The sequence below is a fragment of the Panthera tigris genome, chromosome X, assembly GCF_018350195.1.
Source record: "Panthera tigris isolate Pti1 chromosome X, P.tigris_Pti1_mat1.1, whole genome shotgun sequence".
NCBI lineage: Eukaryota > Metazoa > Chordata > Mammalia > Carnivora > Felidae > Panthera > Panthera tigris.
Window position 1 is genome coordinate 13532018 of NC_056677.1, and position 6004 is coordinate 13538021.

A 6004-nucleotide genomic window follows, 5' to 3' on the forward strand; every position below is an offset into this window, starting at 1 on the left:
GACCAGTAAATGTCAGTTCTTTGACCTGCAGTCGATTGTTCACAGCCTCTACCAGTAGAATGGAATGTTCTTGTCCTCATAGCTTTTGTCATGGGAGAATAAAACAGACAGACACCCAGAGCAAGAATGTATCAGGGTTCCTAGCTCTGTGTGATTATGAAACAATGGTAAAGATAAATATGAGGAAAATCTTATCTGGCTAATTTTTTTTCCAGTCCACTTTTTAACTATTTTTTTTAATTCTGACATTATAGATTAAACGGAATTGTATTAACATTCTACTCTTGTGCTCTGCTATGGCAAACAAACAAACAAACAAAAAAACCATTCATGACCAAAAAACCCCAAATAAAACAAAACACAGAGAAGCTTATAAAACTAAATATGGAACTAAGCTCTAACAGCTGAATGGAGAAAGGAATTAAAATAATTTAAAAATCACAAGTTTATGGTAAAGTGCAGAGAAAGTGAAAATTTACAGACTGTTTAAAAACCGAAATTGCTGACTGTTCAGAAACTACCCAGATGGATCAAGCAGGGTGAACAGCCAAGAAAGAGAACAGGCAAATCTGCATTGTTTTAACTGCTTCCCATGCTACCCAGCTCTGAGGTGCGCCTGGCAGTTAGATCCTGAAGCAGGCTAATGCTGGCAGCGGACTCAGTGGGGTAGCCTGCCCGTGGGTAGATCCTTTTTCTGGGCTTGCAATTTTGATCTACACCCAAGACATCTGGTATACCTTATTGATTTTAGCGCCCTGACACCCCATTATGCGGTCAATTAAAATGCTTGGAATGGGGAGTTCATGGGTAGTCTTAGTAGATGCATCCAAACCTGCCGGATAGCCTTTCACCTCTGGAGAGTGGACTCAATGTCACTGAATCCACGGTTGCCATGCGTCATGGGAAAACGAGACTGGTGCTTTGCCAACAGGGGCAGTGTGGTCAGTGTGGCTGTGGGATGGCGTGCTGTCCTTGAAGAGTATAGGCCTCTAGAGGGAGTCCCCTCAGATCGGGCTTGAGGCACGTGGATGGGCACATGTGAGAAAAGCTCACACGGTTGCTGCCTGTGTTTTGCCCTTCCCGACCACCTGCAAGGATGGCCAGAGAGTTGGATGACCTTCAGGGTTGGGGTGGCTCCATTGTGAGCAGACGGGTCTGTTTGACACACTCGGTGATGGATTGCCAAATGCCAGCAGCTGTAATGGCTGAGTTGGGAAGCGTATCGCCTGTCGCCAGACCCGAGTCTCCGCACTCCCTCGTTGTATTTCCTTGACCCTGAAACTGCCTTTCCCGATGAGAGAGCCACACTGATAGCAGGGACCGTCAGGCTCAGGGTGACCCGCATCAGCGTGACCACACACTGTTGTGTGAGCAGCTGTGCTATTGTGCTGATGTCCTCTTCCAGTTTGTCAATCATCATAGGTAAGGATTTAAAGGTAGCTTTAGAGGGTCCGGCCAAAGTGGTCATTATCAGCACGATTCTCTTCTGAGATGTTGACATATGCACCATGCTCCCCACAAATCCTGACTGATTCTCCTTTCTTTCTGAAAATACTGCCAACTTCTTTTACATGCATGAAGAGCCGGATGGTGAATGTGACATTGAATCCACTTTCAATCAGCCTCTCACCATCTGCAGGGCCCCTGTCACCTTCCTGCCAGGTCGTAGTGTTCCTCTCCCCCCCTTCCACACCCCCCCCCCCCCCCCCCGCCTTCTGCCCTTCCCCTTCCCACTCACTCCCCTTTTTCTCATTGGGCCTGCAGTTTGGGGCTTTCACCAGGGCCAGTGACTAAAGAAAAGACTCCAAGGAAGGAGACAACCAAACCCTAAGCATGAAAGGAAAACAAGTGATACATTTGATTACATTTGAATGAAGAAATTTTGTTCAACAAAAGACCCCATTAAGAAAGAGAAAAAGCAAGCCATAGAGCAAGAGAAGATATTAGCAACTCCTATATCCAACAAAGGACTTTTATCTAAAGAACTCCTATAAATTAAGAAGGAAATAGAAACCCAGTAGAGAAAAGAGCAAAAGGCTTGGACATGGGCTGCACAAAAGAAGATATCCAAATGACCGGTAAACATAAAATGTGCTCAACCTTATTACCAATCAAAGAAATGCAAATTAAAATCACCACTATGCATCAAATAGATTGGCAAAAATGAAAACCTCTGACATTAGCAAGTATAATTTAGGGTATGGAACAACTGGAACTCTCATACGCTGCTGGTAGGAGTATCAGTTGGTGCCCTTGATTTGGGAAAGAGGTAGACATTATGTGTTGATGTTGAAGACACTTATACCCTATGCCCCTCCAATGCATACTGTATAATTCCATTTATTTAGCTTTCAGAAACAGAGTAAACAAGTGTATAGTTTAGGTATGCACACTTAGGTGGCAAAACAGTAGAACACTGCAAGGAAGTCATTACCATAAAGTCAGTAGGAAAAAGTCATGGAAACGGAGAGAGGAATTTGTAATGGGCCAGGAGTACACAGCAGTCTAACGGAGAGGTTGGCAATATTCTATTTCTTGACCTGGGTGGTAGTTACAGGAGTGTTTAGTCTACAAATAATTCATTATGCTACATGTTTGCACTTCATGTCCTTTTCCATGTGTTGTACTTAGTTTTAAGAAGGTTGAAGAAAAAGCTTTCTCCAAGTATGCTCTGAGAAACATTGGTTGATGAGATTTTAATATGTCACTCACAAAAAGGATTCCATGGCCAAATACATTGCAGCCCTGGGATAAATAAGGATGAACAGGTCTCTGATATGCCAGGATGCACTGTGACATTCCAAGAGGAATCAATGCAGTGACGTACGTGACCGTGGAACCCTTTTCTTAGTGGACATTTTACAGAGTATATACTTAGGAAAAGCAGATGGAGAAAGACATACAGCAAGTCCCAGTTTTATGCACCTGTTGACTTGGTCCAACCAAGGACTTCAGGAGGTTTATGGAAAGCATAGGATGCAAAGTAGCAAGCAAATGAAGTTTTAAGCTGTGCTGAACTGGAGCCCCTCAATATTATTAAGATCTTTATAATTTCAGGTGTTTAGTCCATTGATCCCAAATACTGAATAGTGAGGGGTCAGCTTTTACCCATACCCGTACTTTCTGCCATGTGTCTTCCAGTTTTCTTAGTCATTACATTGATAATTTTCTGTGGGTGGATGGGACAGCCCGTACTTGCTTACTTCTTGTTTTATGTTTATGTCAATCGGCTGTTTATAAGCAAAATCATCCTCATGGGATCCCACATCTGCCCTAATGCTGGTGCTGTAACTCCGCTCTCACTGGGACACTAGGTCCGTCAGCTTTCATTGTATCACCATCCCCGATAGTGGCTTAAATAAAACGACGATCAGGATTCTGTGGTCTGGAAATTTGGGCTGGGCTCAGATGGAGGAGTCTTCTGCTGGCCTTAACTGGTGTCACTCGTGTCTGCGGGCCACTGCTGGATCAGCTGGGATATGAGCTGGTGGTTAACTGAGGCAGCCATTTGAGTTCCAGCCATGGATTTCTCTCATCGTCCATCAGGCAGTCCTGGAGGGGCTTCTTCACGTGGCAGCTCTAATGAGAGTCCTAAGAATAGCAAGAAAGGGACAGCCCCAACACGCAAGTGCTTTTCAGATCTTTGCTTGTAGCACATTCGTGATTATCCTACTGGTCAAACACATCACGTGGCCAAATCTAGAGTCAGTGTAGAAGGAGACTACACGAGGGTACGGGTATAGAGAGATGGGACAAATCAGGAGCCATTACTGCATCAATCTGCCAAAAGCACTTCTGTCATCATGGCCGTTCATTATCAAAACTATCTCTAAAACCACGCTGACTTCTGGCACCCCTGATATCAGTCAAAATCACTGCTGAGTTGTATTTTTGAAAACAAACCTGTTCATGAGTTTGGATCATTTTCAAGGAATGATCCAAATAGGAAAGGCTGATTAAAATAGAGATCCATTACATTTTCAAAGATATGATGAAATGTAAACAGTTTCCTCTAGGGAAAGTGTGCAAGATGATTATTCAAGGAGAAATTTAATTATAACCTAAAAAAAAAAAAACCCCAGGGACTCCTGCAGATATGGATTATCGTCAGATTGCATTTGTTACAGAAATACAAAAACGGTGACCTTTCTTTTAATTCCATTTGTTTTTATTTAACAAAATCTGTTCCCTGTTTTTTTTCAACACGACTCTGTCTTGTTTACAATGTAACTGTTGCAGGCTTCGAATTATTATCTAAAACTGGACGGATTAACTCTGTCTTTTGGAAGAGCAAAAGCCTGTGATGTTGGGTAATAATGGCTGTGGGAGGCAGTAATGAAAAGGCAGAACAGTCCCAGGCCTGCTTTCTGTTGTTTTCAGGCACTGACAGTCTATGGCTACGGCCATGTTGAGGTGCCAAGGGACTCCTTTCTTCAAGTCCTAACAGTATTTGGAGGCAATTTCTCCCAGCAGATGGCAAGGATCATCAGGTGACTCCAGATGGGAATACCAATCTTGATTCCATTTGACCACTTAAGGATTGATTTTATACTATCAACACCAGAAGAAAGGATCGTCACTAAGAATTTTAGGCTCTCAGTTTTGTCATCCATGGTTAAGATGTCCTACTTTTTGCTTTGGAGGACGCTGAAGTCTACAGATTGTTTGGAATTTGATCAGGTCATAGTTTTTCTTCTAAGCTTTTTGTTTAGAAGTTGACATGATGATGTGATGATGACGGTAGAGAGTAGCAGATCTTGCCAATTTCTTGACAAGAATCATATCATTTGACCTTTACAGCCACCCTCTTAAAGTTTAACACCCTCCACCTCCCCAACAGATCTCCGTAAGGGAGCTGATAACGAGCAGCAAAATGGAGCAGTGGGAGTCCTGGCACATCTTCTCTACCATATCCACCCCGAAGTTTTATTGCTTGATGAAGTCACATGAGTTACGGAACCCAAGAGAGACTGGGGAGCATCCTGGATATCTCACAGCTACAACTTTCAGGTACCAGAGCCTTGAGAAATGACCTTTTACATTTACATATAGTTTTGTCTCTGTCTTAGGCCAATTAAAGGCACAGACTCAGGAAGCAGACTGCTTGGGATCAACCCCAGAGCTGCCATTTTACTAGCTGTGTGACCTTGGACAAGTTGTTAAACCTTTCTCGGCCTTGATTTCTTCAGCTGCAAAAAGGAAATGATAATAGTATTCTTTGCAAGTGGATTCTTGTGTGCTAAACAGCTTAAATCCAGTAGAGATTTTCAGGCTTTTAAACGTTTTTTTAAATAAAAAACATTTTTTTCTGGTTTTAAAAGTAATGCATATTCTTTGTAAAAGTTTAAAAAATGAAGAGTTATACAAAATTGCTTTTAAACTTTGAAGTATCCACATTCTACTATCCTGAGACAATACACCGAACGATCCAGAATTTAGCAGCTCGAAGCAATAATCATTACTTCATAACGCTGGGTCTGGCAGCTTGGGTTCAGTGTATCTGCTGTGTCCTGGAGGCTTGGCTGGGTCGGGCGGCCGACCATGGCCTCCTTCACGGCTGGCAGCTGGCAGATGTTGACCAGGACACCTCAGTTTTCCTCCACATGAACTTCCCAGCAGGCTGTTCACTTGCCAGAGAACAGGTTGGTCACCTGTTCACACGGCGGTCTCAGGGTTCCCAGCGCAGCACCAAGAGACAAAGCACCGAAGTGCAAGCAGTTTCCATGCGTCTGCTGAAACCACACACCTGCCAAAGCCCCACTGGCCAAACCAGTGACATGGCTAAGCACAGATGTAAGGGGTCAAGGATAGATTTCGCTGTTTGATCTGAGGAGAGCCAAGGTCACAATACAAAGGTACAAGCATACGGAGATAGCAATAATTTGTGCTGTTTTTTTGTAATTCGTTGCAAATAAATACTGTTAAAAATTACGTATACATAAAATATACATGTGTATGCATGTATACATATACGTATGCCCTTTTTACATGAAAAAATACACGC

The 6004-nt window shown here is 43.1% G+C and overlaps 1 pseudogene; it reads right to left on the bottom strand.

Annotated features, from left to right (window-relative positions):
* Window positions 1-579: 579 nt before the first annotated feature.
* On the bottom strand, window positions 580-5543 carry LOC102971539 (annotated as a pseudogene).
* Window positions 5544-6004: the final 461 nt, after the last annotated feature.